The sequence below is a fragment of the Neomonachus schauinslandi genome, chromosome 16, assembly GCF_002201575.2.
Source record: "Neomonachus schauinslandi chromosome 16, ASM220157v2, whole genome shotgun sequence".
NCBI lineage: Eukaryota > Metazoa > Chordata > Mammalia > Carnivora > Phocidae > Neomonachus > Neomonachus schauinslandi.
Window position 1 is genome coordinate 45,822,146 of NC_058418.1, and position 11,892 is coordinate 45,834,037.

Below are 11,892 nucleotides of genomic sequence, written 5' to 3' on the forward strand. Positions count from 1 at the left end.
ACAGGGATCCTGGCGGTTCCTCCGGGGTTGTCTAGAGCTAAAGGAGAAACTCCTCAGGAGGGGTATGCGCTGAACCCGACCCTCAACTTTCCTGGGCAGGGACCCTAAGAAATTTGAGAGGCAGACCCGAGGTTTGGGTTGCTTAGCAGTTAGACAGCAGGGGGCGCTCTGGCCCCACCTAGATCCCTACCTCTGGTGTCCTAGTCCTCTCCCTCTTGACTGGAAATGCTGACCCCAGCAGCAGGATGCCCACAAGGGAAATTGCAGCAGCTCTGAGCCTAGGGCAGTTGGCTGGCTCCTCCTTGTGGGGCTGAGCATGGGGAAAGAGACCCTCGTCTTCACAGCCTGTTCTCTGGGATGAAAAGTAAGAAGGTTCTGGTGATGTCACCAGCTCACAAATACACTAAGGCCTGGGGCCCAGAGTGCAGGTCTAGTCCCTGCCCTCCCTACCCTGACACTGACTGTGTGCTCTTGACACATACACTTCCCCTCTCTGGGCCTCTTTCTTCTTCTCCATCAAATGGCAGGGTTCATACCTTCTAGCCTGTTTGAGGATGCAGAGCACCCCCCAGATCATCCTGGGCTGTGGTGCTGCTGTGTGGACCATCTCCATGCTTTGTGGCCTCAGACATTGCCCTTAGGGGACCAGAGTCCAGAAAACCCACCTTCTCCTGCTGTGGAGACTGGTCCTGCACTAGGCGTTTCCCAGCCCCTTCCCAAAAGCCACTCAGGCACAACTAGGCAGATGAGCAAGCCAGTCAAGGAACGGAGCTGGGGGGTGGAGGAGCCCCAGGCGGGGCCAGATGTGGGCCGTATTGCCCATATGGCAGATGGGTAACGTCCGTCAAACCGGGGTGGCTGTTGTTTTCTGAAACAAAGATTTTCAATTTGAACACGCCTATTTACAAACTATCAGAAAAATGTGCCTGTGAAGACAGTTTGCTCAAATGCAGTCTCCTGCTTGTCACAGGCCTCTGGGGATGCGAAGGCGCCATGCTGGGTGGCTTTCAACAGGAAGCCGGTGGTGAGACTGAAGAGTCGTTGGCTGGAAATGAGGACAGAGGACGAGTCCTGGGGCCCAGATGTCTGAGCCCAGGCATTGGTCTCAGCTGGAGGAGGAGAGTCTGCTCGGTCCCTCACCACAGCTGGCCTGCCGGCGCCCCCGGCCACCTCTTGCCATGGAACAAAAGCAGAGACAGACTCAGGGGACCAAGGAGAGGTTTAATGGAGGAAGAATGAGGATTCCTCGGGGACTCCCCGTTACTCATCATTTCCCAGATGCCGGCTGGCTGCGGGGGCCTGTGAGAAGCTCAGAGAGGGGCCTGGCGGAAGCCTGGGTGGGCAGCTTTGGTGACACAGGTGATGCACGGGTGATGTGCCTTGGCGCTGACTTGCTGGCTCCGTGAATTGGCCGCCGGGGTGGCGGGAGGTGGGTGGCGTTCACAGGTGGGCGTGCTCGGAGATGAGAAGCGCTGACGCAGACCGCGGCTCCCTGCCCAGTCCTGCCCCTCGGGGAGGCAGGGGAGGCGACGCAGGGGCCCTCTCCCCGCCCATGCGGCTGCCCTGGAGGGCGCTGCCTCTGCTCCAGGCTGGGGGTCCCGCGGAGGGCGCTGTCACAGGGCTGGCCAGCGAGTGGAGGGCGGCTCGGGAGTGGGAACCCCATGGAAAACCAGACTGGAGTCGGAGTGCCCTGCATTTCCCGGGATCCTGAACCTGGAGTGCCCGGGCCTCACCTGCAGCTCTGCCACTCACTGGCTGTGTCCCCTTGGAAGAGTTACCTAACCCTCTCTGTGCCCCAGGGTCGTCCTCTGTCACATGGTCACAGAACAGTCCAGACCCGGTTACCCGGCCGTGAGGTCTAAATGAGGTAATACGGGCCACAGGTTCTTTTGAGCAGGATTTCTTCTACTTAGATAAAAAAAAAAAAAAAAAAAAAAAGGAATACTCCCTAAGAAGAGTTCTGACCTCAATATCTTTGGGTGCCTGATATTGGGGGGGGTTGTGGAAGGGCATCAGGGGTTGAATGGCGTCAGAGACTGGTAAACCACCTGCTCCAAGACCGCAAAGCCTTGTGTCTGTGTGTATGTGCATAAGTCACTTGTCCCCCCAAGCACCGGGTCTGCATACTAAGATGCCGGCGGCGGGGGGGTCGTGACAAGATTGGATGCCTCGGGGGTTTCAAGTGTCTTTATTCGAGACCAGCGTTTCTCAGCCTCGGTGCTATTGACATTTGGGGCCGGATGACTCTTTGTCGTGGGGGGCCGTCCTGTGCATTGTAGGATGATTAGCAGCATTTGTAGCTCTTCGCCAGGACGTGCTAGTTGTAACAATGAAAAATGTCTCCAGGTGTTGCTAAATGTCTTCAGGGAGGGGAGGGGGGGACAGGTTGCCTCTGGTGGAGAGCTCCTGCTTTGTACAGTTCTCTACGCAGCAAGCCTTCCGTAAGGGGCCATTATTTGCTGTCCTGAAATTTATAGCAAAGTTACTTTTCTGAGCCTCCGTTTGTCTGCCTCCTTCTGTGCACAGTCTAGAGGGTCCAGTGAAATCCTGGCAAACGGTTTTTCAACGTTGGTGGACCATAGGCAGTCCAAACCCCAGCCCTGTTTGACATAAATTACTGGTTCCTTAACCTGGCTGGGCAGCTGGGTCAATTGGAACTTCATTTTTATTGTACTTCTTTTTCACTCAAACCTAAAAGGCTTTTAGAGCATTAAATGCAACATAAATCACTCAGTCCTTTACTATTAAAACCTGAGCTGCAATGAAAATTAAATAGTTAATTCTGTGGAGAACAAGATCTTGAGGTAATCTTCTTTTGTGGTGAATACATTTTTTTTTAAACCACAGACCTCAAATTGGTAGTTCCTCATTCAGGGGAAAGGCCAGAGAAGGGTTTTAAGGAGATGACCCAGTAGGAAACAAATGTGAAAGAACAGTCGGGAGCATTGGGGGTCCCCACTATTTCGGAAGTGGTCTAAGAGTTCCTGACTCTGGGCGCCCTCGTGCTGGGGCATCCTGCATATGATGAGGGTCTTTGACTCCCCGCCTTTCAAATGATTAATCTTCCTCCATAGATGTAGAAGGTTCAGCTCTCCTCTTTCCTAACTCCTTGTGTGTCTGCTTTAACATCTCCCCAGGATTTCCCCTGTCGCTGCCCAGGAGTGAGAATGTTCTTCCAGGCTTTGGCAGCTTTTTTCCTGAATGCTCGTGGAGCTTGCTGTGGGGCAGTCCTTCAGTCGTGGGTTTGCCAGCACGATGGTCCCTTGTCGTTGGGACCGGGATGCCTGGGAGCAGACAGCAGAAGCAAACTTTGGAAATGCTGGAGTGGCAGCCACGAGCACCTGTGGGTGATGGATTGTCTTAAACGAAGCGGCTGGTGTTTGCCCCGTGGGATTTGGGGGTCTTGTCAGTAACGCCCAGTGTCAGATCAGTGTGGCGTCCAGCTCGCGGAGGTGCGTCTTGGTAGCATTGAGTGTGGTCATTTGAGTTCCCTTTGTATTCAATGGCCTGGACTGTCATCTGCATGGCTGGTCCCATGGGCGTGATGATTAGGATTCCAGCTAGCACCACACCATGGCTGTGCCATGACAGATGTTACCTACACCGAGACGTCTAGGGTCCGTTAAGGTGTGTGCAGCCCGGCAAGGACGCTGGCTGCTTGAGAGGCGTCAAGCCGGCTCCCTGCAGAGCGAATGTGGCTATTATCCTGGGGTTTCTCAAGAATGCGCTTGGATGCTGCACCATGTGGACCAAATTGATGTTGGGGGTCATCCTAGACGTGAGCTATTGGAGATTGTGTTTCCCACATGGGCATGGCAGCCACGGGGCGGGGATATCAGGGATGAAGTTAGTTCCAAATGGGCCCCTCTGAGAATAAGTCTCTTCCAGCCAGGCAAACTGCCCCAAGGATTGTGGTGCAAATCGCCCTAACAGCGTGGAGTCCCCTCACTTGCTGTGTAGACAGAGCTGATGCTGGAGTGTGTCTGGTCTCCACAGGTGGGGCTGCAATCTCCGAGCTCTCGTTTAGAAGAGCTGGGGAGGATGGGTGGGGGAGGCGATGAGTGGGTTGGCCCTGGATTGGCCATCTTTGTGGGCACCGAGTTGGGTCCTCTTTGACACTGTGGCACAGTGGTTCTCCTGCACTTAACCTGCCGAAGTGAAGGGTTTCAGCAAAGCAGAGATAGGACGTCAGGAGCTGAGACCTCAGACGAGCCTAGGACAAGCTGTGAGGGCTTCCTCAGCAGGCATGGACCCTAGTGGAGGCTAAGCTCCTCCAGTGAACGATGAGGAGCATCTTACAGTTTGGCTCATTGTTGGCACTGGGAGGAAACAGTTTGAGTGATGGTCTTTATAATGGTCAGACAGTTTTTTAGACCCCCAAACCTCAGATTGTTGTTTGCATGCACCCTCTTGGGCAAAAGGAAGTTCTTACTTGGGAAGGTGCAGACTGTGTTTTCTCAGTAGGTCTAAGGAGAACCATAGGTGGAAGGACAGGCGGTCCTTCTGGGTGGGGTGGTGATCTCCCCAGAGGACTGGGCATCTCTGTCTTGGAAGTGGAAGAAATGACGGGAACGACAGGCGGCCTGTGACCTCCCGCTCTTTAAAGGAGAAGGATTTCTTGCCTCTATTGGTGGGACCCCAGCTGGGCCAGCGAGGAGGCCTGCCAGGCACTCGAGGCCTCAGATGACCCCTAGGAATTGGTGTTGGGGCTCCAGGTTGGACTCTTTGAGCAAGAAGACCCCACGGGTTGGCTTATTATTGATGCTGGGAGCCAGATCCCACCTGTGACGGTGGCTGGGCCAGAGGGACTCTCTGGTCGTTGAGGGTGCCTTCCAGGAAGTTTCTGGTGACTGCTTACTTCTTGGAGCTGTTTTGAGGGACACCGTTTGTTGAAGCTCTCTTGCTATCTTGGTGTGTTTGTCTGAAAACGTATTTCAGATTGGCAGCCCCCGCCCCCCATCTCTGTGGCAAGAGCTCTTCTAACGTCCTGTGCCGTGAACGAGAGTTCATGGCTTTCCTGTTTAAAATACAACTGTAAATTTTATAGGACCTTTCTTGTTGTTGGCTTTCTTTTTTCTTTAGTTTTTTCTCCAGGGCCTGGATTTCCTGCTGGTTCATTTTCCCTTCCTCAGGCAGCTTCTGCTCTTTTCCCTTCCTGCTTGGCTGGCTGTGCATGAACGTGACGTGTTGGCCATGGCCTTCATTAGGGCCTGCGTGGTGTTGCCTTCATGCCCCGAGTGGGCATCGACCCAGTACGGGGAGCCCCTGCCTCCTTCGTTGCTTCGTGCCCTCTTCCAGCTCTGGCAGCTGGCCGTGGGCTCCCGCGCAGGACTGGAAGGCTGCATCTTTTTCAAACCACTCTCTTTCTTCCCGACTCTGTGTTGCAGAGCCACGACCTGCTGCCGGCGGCCTCCTGAGGCTTGTGTGATGTTGTTCTCGATTTTTGGGTAGTGTTTGAGCCATACATACACTTTCCTTGTTCTTCCTCCTACGGCCCAGTGATGCCTCCCCTCTCCTGGTGGAAGACAAAGAGGCTGCCCCTTTCCAGCCAGGGTGGACGGTATTTTTGTCTTGGGATGATCATAATCTGACAGGATCATCAGACTTTGTATTTTCTCATCCTGGGATTCAACTGTTTTCTGACTTGTGGCGCACTGGATGCCGGCGGAGCAGGGGGTGGGCGGTGCTGTGAGCCTCTCTAAATGGCCTGAGGAAGTGGGGGTGTTTATAGCCGTGGACTCCTGTCCAGTCTCCTTGGCGGAGGGATGCGGTGCAGGGGTCAACTCTCCGGAACTTTTGTAGCCTCCTCACATTTTGGAGTCAATTTCTTTTGCATGTGGCTCTTCAGCTTCTTACCAGTTAATCCAGCTGTGGCTTCAGCTGGGTCATCTTTGATGAAATATCCTGTCTTCTGAGGAGTATCTCCTGACTTCAGTGATTTTTCACGAAACCAGAGGCCGAAGAAAAAGTGACCCCGGAAAGGGAGTCACGAGCAGCAGCTCCCCTTCTCAGGACTTAGAGAGGCCACCTTTGGAGAGGGACAAAGACTCTGTCTTCTAGGCTGTGCACCCCTTCAGCTTCTCCTTTCTGGGTGCTGACAGTAACCCCTGGGGGGTGCGCTGCCCGGTCCCCACACTGCCCTAAAGCCAGGGTGAGGCTGCTTGGGCTTTTGTGATTTGGAGCATGGTTTTGTTGTTGGGAAGAAGAACTCTTCAAAACTTCACTTTGGTTTTTAAAATTACCAGTAGGAAACCTTGCTTTTCCTTTAACCCTTTAAGTTCTGTTTGCAATTTCTGCTCCAACAAATTTTAGTGATCCCTTTTAAGGGGGAAGTTGGTGAGATTCTGGGTCCTGTTTGGAGCAGTTAGTGGTGAGAGCCCATCCGCTGCTCATGGCAGGACGATGGGTCACTGACCCGCTGACCAAGACTGGGCGTTGCTGCTGGCCTGTCCTGTTGCACCCTGGGCTGGTGGTTAGCAGCTCAGTGGTCCATCCACGTCCCAGAGGGTTGGGGGGGGCTCGCTTTAGGGACTTGCCACCTCTCCTTGATTTAATGCTCTGCTGTCATTGTCTTGAAATTCTTCGTAATTTTTGGAGGAAGGAGGCCACGTGTTTTCTTTTAGCACTGGGCGCTACAAATCACTGACCTGGTTAGTCCTGAAGAGGGGCAGTTGCAGACTGGAGTGTGTCCTTGGAATACTGATGAGGGCAGTGGGGAAGGGGACAGCTCACTGAGGGAGTTGTGGAAAGAGGCTGGGGTTGAGGAGCGGGGGTAGAGGGTGGATGCAGACAGGAAGGGAAGGAGCCGGCTTAAAATCAATGGGATGAGGACGATGAGATTAGGCATTTTGTATGGGACTCAAGGCAAGAACATCCGTGGGATTGTTGGCCATCTCATCAGACTGGGAGCCTCGGGCAGGCGAGGATGGGTGTGCTTTGGTTCTTCGCTCTATGACCCCCAGCGTGGGTGCAACACAACTCACGGCCCTGTAATTAACGCTCCAAGGAATAGTTGTCAGACAATGACAGACCTCATAACCTAGCCGAGTGACAGTGAAATGTGCCTCTTTGGCAAGTGGCGAGTTTCCTCTTGGTCAGGGCACTGGTTAAGGAGAAACCAGTTCCTCATCTGATGTTGATCGTTGATGGTTTTCTTGGTTGTTTTAACATGTTGGAGCATGCAGCCTTTGGTACATACCTATCCGTGGCCCTGAACTCGTGGATTACTCTGTGCCTTTTGAAGAACTTTGTTCTTCCAACCTCTGGCCCTCCAGTCAGGATTCTTTGTGTCTCTGCTGGGTTCCTTTTTCCTAATACCCACCACCTCTTCAACTGGGCACCATGGCACTCTAACTCATGCACCTTAAAATTGTCAACTTAACTGATGACAGAGGCTTCCAGCACGTGCTTCCCTGCAACTGAGCGAACCTTTGGTTACCAGAGAGGTGGTCTGAACATAGTAAAGATGCTCGCATGGCCTCTGAGCTCTCTACCTACCTCGACCTGCCTTCCCTGTCCTGGGAGCTGCTCCCTCCCAGGCCATGGATATGGATGCTTCCCTGCTCCTTACCGTGCCTGGATTTGCTAGAAAAAATCCTCCTGGTGAGGCATCTCCAGGAAGGAGTTGGTGCTGGGAGCCTATGAGAGGGTCTGTGGGTGGTGCCCGCTCCATCCTGGGCAGCTGCAGCTGGGTGGGGGAGTCCACAGGTACTTTCTTTTGGGTTGGGGGGGGGCTTGGGATCCCCCCTCCCCTGTGCAGAGGGTGAGTTTAAGCACACTTCTCAGTTCCTGGCAGGTCATTATCAATGGTCTATGCGGGGTCCCTCTCTTGGTATTGCAATCCCTTTGGATGAGATGTCCCATGGCCATTCTTCTCCCTCGGAGACAGTCATTTGGGATGCTCAATGGGTGTCTTTTTTTTTTTTTTTTAATGCTGTAACAAAACATTATTGCTATCTTGTGTATAAGCATTTTTAATTCACATAGATGGTATTGTTATGCCATTTCTTATTCTGTTTCCTTCCTCCTTCAGCACTATGTTTTAAGATGCAGTCTTCCCCTCTACATTCTTAAAACCTATTGAGATTACCCAAAGAGCTTTTGTTTATGTGGGTTAAAACTATCGATACTTGCCACATTAGAAATCGAAACAGACGTTTACGAATATTTTTTGATTCATTTGCAAACAGAGATGGTGAACACATTGCCAGTTAAGATAAATAATATTTTAGCATTATTATGAAAATAGTTTTGACCCTGCAGACTCCCTGCCCTGTAGTAAGGTGTCAGTTTGTTCCAGAATGCAAAAGGATACATGAAGGATAAAGTTTGGAAAGTGAATTTTATTTGTATTGCTTTATAAAACCTGCATCTGAAGAGAAACGGAAATATATTGTATTTTAGCAAAGTTTGCTCAGGTTTGATGGGCTTGCCTCTTTGGCTTACTGATCATTGCCTGCAGTATGGAAGGTTATTCTAGATAGCAGAGACTCTGTATCTTACCAGAACACTTTTTGGTGCTTTATGTTGAATTTGTCCCATCCTAGAATAGGTGATTTTAAAACACAAAGAACAAAAACTCATCCCTTATGAACACAGGCCATGTGTATATATGCATATGTATATAAACAGGCATTTCCTGTTTATTTTACTTATTTTATAATCCATACCTGCATAGGCTTTTTTTTTTTTTTTTTTTTTAGGAAAACGAAGAGGATATTCACCTATGGGTCAGTGGTTTTTAGTGTATTATTAGGTTGTGCAACCATCCCACTACCTAATTCTGCCTGATTCCAGATAGAATTAATTCCTAATTAATGAATTCCTCATTGGTCAGGCCCTAATTAATCCCCAGTCCCTACTTTGGAACTAACGGTTGCTCCCCATCTCCGTACCCCTGCCGCCAGCCCCGGCAACCATCACTCTACCTCCGGTCTCAATGACTTGGTCATGCACATTCGGTGTACATGCAGTCACCCAGGATGTGGCCTTTTCTGTCTGGCCTCTTTTACGTAGCGTCACGTTTTGGGGGTTCATCCATGTTGTAGCACATGTCAGCACTTCATTGCATTTTATGGGCGACTAATCAGCAATCCCATTGTATGGATGTGCTGTACTTTGTTGATCCATCGGTTGATGGACAGCAGACTTGCTTCCCCTCTTTGGCTATTATGAATAATGCTGCTGTGAACACTGTGTGCAAGGTTTTATGGGGACGGATGTCTTCTAAATAGCCCCAGGTCCGTTTACTTTTAACAGTTGGCACTTCATGACCTGGGTAACCAACGGGTTGTTTCTCAGGCACCCACGATCATATGTTAATCAGGTGTCCAAATCTCTTCTGACAACTCTTTAGGTGTTTGCCTTCCCAAATAATGTAATAAATAGAGGGGAAAAAACATGAAAGGGAACTTTCTAGGATATCTTTTACACTTATAATGATCTTTGAGGTGTCCCAGAGGGGCCCTGGAAAATCACAAAGATCTGGGTTTACTCCTTATTAAAAGAGGGATGCTAGAAATAATTAGGCTGGTTTGATGTGTTAACTGTTGTAAGATTTGCATGAGAGGAGTTGTCAGATCAGAAGACATGTTCCCCTACCTGAAGTTAAGCTTATATGGATGAAATGGGAATATATTTTAGAAGAATTGTGTGTGTGTGTGTGTGTGAGAGAGAGAGTGCAAGGGGAAGTCCCTGGAGATTTGTCAGTGCACTCACTGCCCACATGTGTGTACCCTAGGGGAAACGCCCATCTAAAGTCTTAGGAAATAGTTCTGTACCATCCCCGCATAGAGACCTGTCCGTTCCTCCATTCTGGTGATACTGTTGAGAGTAACGGACCAACCACAACTACGCAAGCTTCGTCATCGTGTAGGTATTCTGTGTCAAGCTTTCCCGGGAGGCTCTGCTCTAAGCCCCAGCCTGCAGAGTGTGTGTGTGTGTGTGTGTGTCAGAGGATGGTGTGTGTGTGTGTGTGTGTGTGTGTCAGAGGATGGTTCTACAGTCTCATGAAGAATGACTGTACCAGGTACTTGCAACCATCACGCCTTTAAAGAATAGACTCTTGGGTGCGGGCTTCTGAGCAGATGTCACTTGAGCACCTCTCAGACTAGCCCTGTGGTCTGCGTCCGGATTTCCAGGACTCTCTCCGTTCTAGGAGCAAGACAGCGTCATGAAAGCTGACTGCTAATCCAAGATCCAGTGGAACAAGAATGATTACATAGGACTGCATGAAATGATGGGGGAATTTTATTGTGGTTCTGTGTTTAAACTAATAATGTTTTATTGCTCTATTTTCTGGTTCTGTGGGGAAGCCTTTTCTCTTCTTTGGGCTCCCTTGTAATCCACACAATTTAGTAGACTCTGCTTTTGGAAACAGAAATAAGGCATTTAAAAATGATACTTGGTTTCCACTGGTGTGTAATGGTATTTCATTTCACTAATGGCTAATGATGTCAGTCTTCTGTTTGCTTTCAAGTAGGCTCCATGCCCAGCGTGGAGCCCGGCAAGGAGCTTGAACTCACGACCCTGAGATCAAGACCTGAGCTGAGATCAAGAGTCAGACGCTTAACCGACTGAGCCACCCAGGCGCCCCAATGATGTCAATCTTTTATGTGTTTGTTTGTTGTTCATACACACTTTTCAGTGTCTTCCTGCCTCTGCCAGGGGATCAGTGTGGGTGCTCAGCTCCTCAGCCATGGCAGACAGACTTGTCCCCTTGAGGTGTCTGCCAGGTTTGGGGGACTCCCACCCCCTCAGGAGGGGGCAGTGCACCTGTCGGGCACCTTCTCTGAAAACTGAGTAGGACTGCCCAAATTTGGAACCCTCTGAGTCCCTGAGAGTCCTGGGGCAGCCACGGAACTGCCAGCCGGGGGTAGAGGAAGCCTCTGGTACTTTGGCCCTGGCACCTGCGGTAGCTATGACCCCACAGCTGTCATTTGGTAATACTGTGGTGCTGGGCAGTGTGCTGAGAGTGTGTGTGCAACTAGGATCACCCCACGCCGCCCAGAAACGCTGCGGAAGAGAGGATCTTAGCCACATTTCATTGTGTGATGCGAACATGTTACTGAGTGCGTGGCCCGAGGCTCTGCCATGCGCTCATCTGCTGTCGCTGCTGCAGCCAGTTACCACGGACTTGCTGCCCTAAAACAACACACACTTATTATCTTAACAGCTCTGGATGCCAGAAGTCCAAAATGGGCTAACATCGAAGTATTAGGGGCTTCTGGAGGCTCCAAGGGAGAATGTTTTCCCACTTTGCCGACTTTCTAGATGCCTCCTGCTTCCATCTTTTTTTTTTTTTTTAAGATTTATTTATTTATTTGAGAGAGCGAGAATGAGATAGAGAGAGTACATGAGAGGGGGGAGGGTTAGAGGGAGAAGCAGGCTCCTTGCTGAGCAGGGAGCCCAATGCGGGACTCGATCCCGGGACTCCAGGATCATGACCTGAGCTGAAGGCAGTGGCTTAACCAACTGAGCCACCCAGGCGCCCATCCTGCTTTCATCTTGAAAGGTAGCCATGGCTGGCTGAGCCTTTCGCACAGTGCATCACTTGATCTCTGCCTCCCTTGGGATTACTTGGGGCATGGGGGTAATCTCCCTAAAGTCAGCTGATTAGCAATCTTAATTCCTTCTAGGACCTTAATTCCCCTTTGCCCGGTAAGAGAACGTATTGACTACATCCTGACGTCTTTGGGGGGCCCATAATCCTGGGGAGCGTTGGGATACTGGGTGGGGAAGCTGGGAGGAACAGGGTCCCAGGGTATGTGGGTGGAGCAGGCAGGGGCAGGACCTGTGCAGGGGGTGCATCTTGCCGCCCTCAGGGACTCCCCGCTCTGGCTGGAGGAGCGGCTGAACGCATACCAGGTCAGGTGCTCATGGTGCCATGGTGGG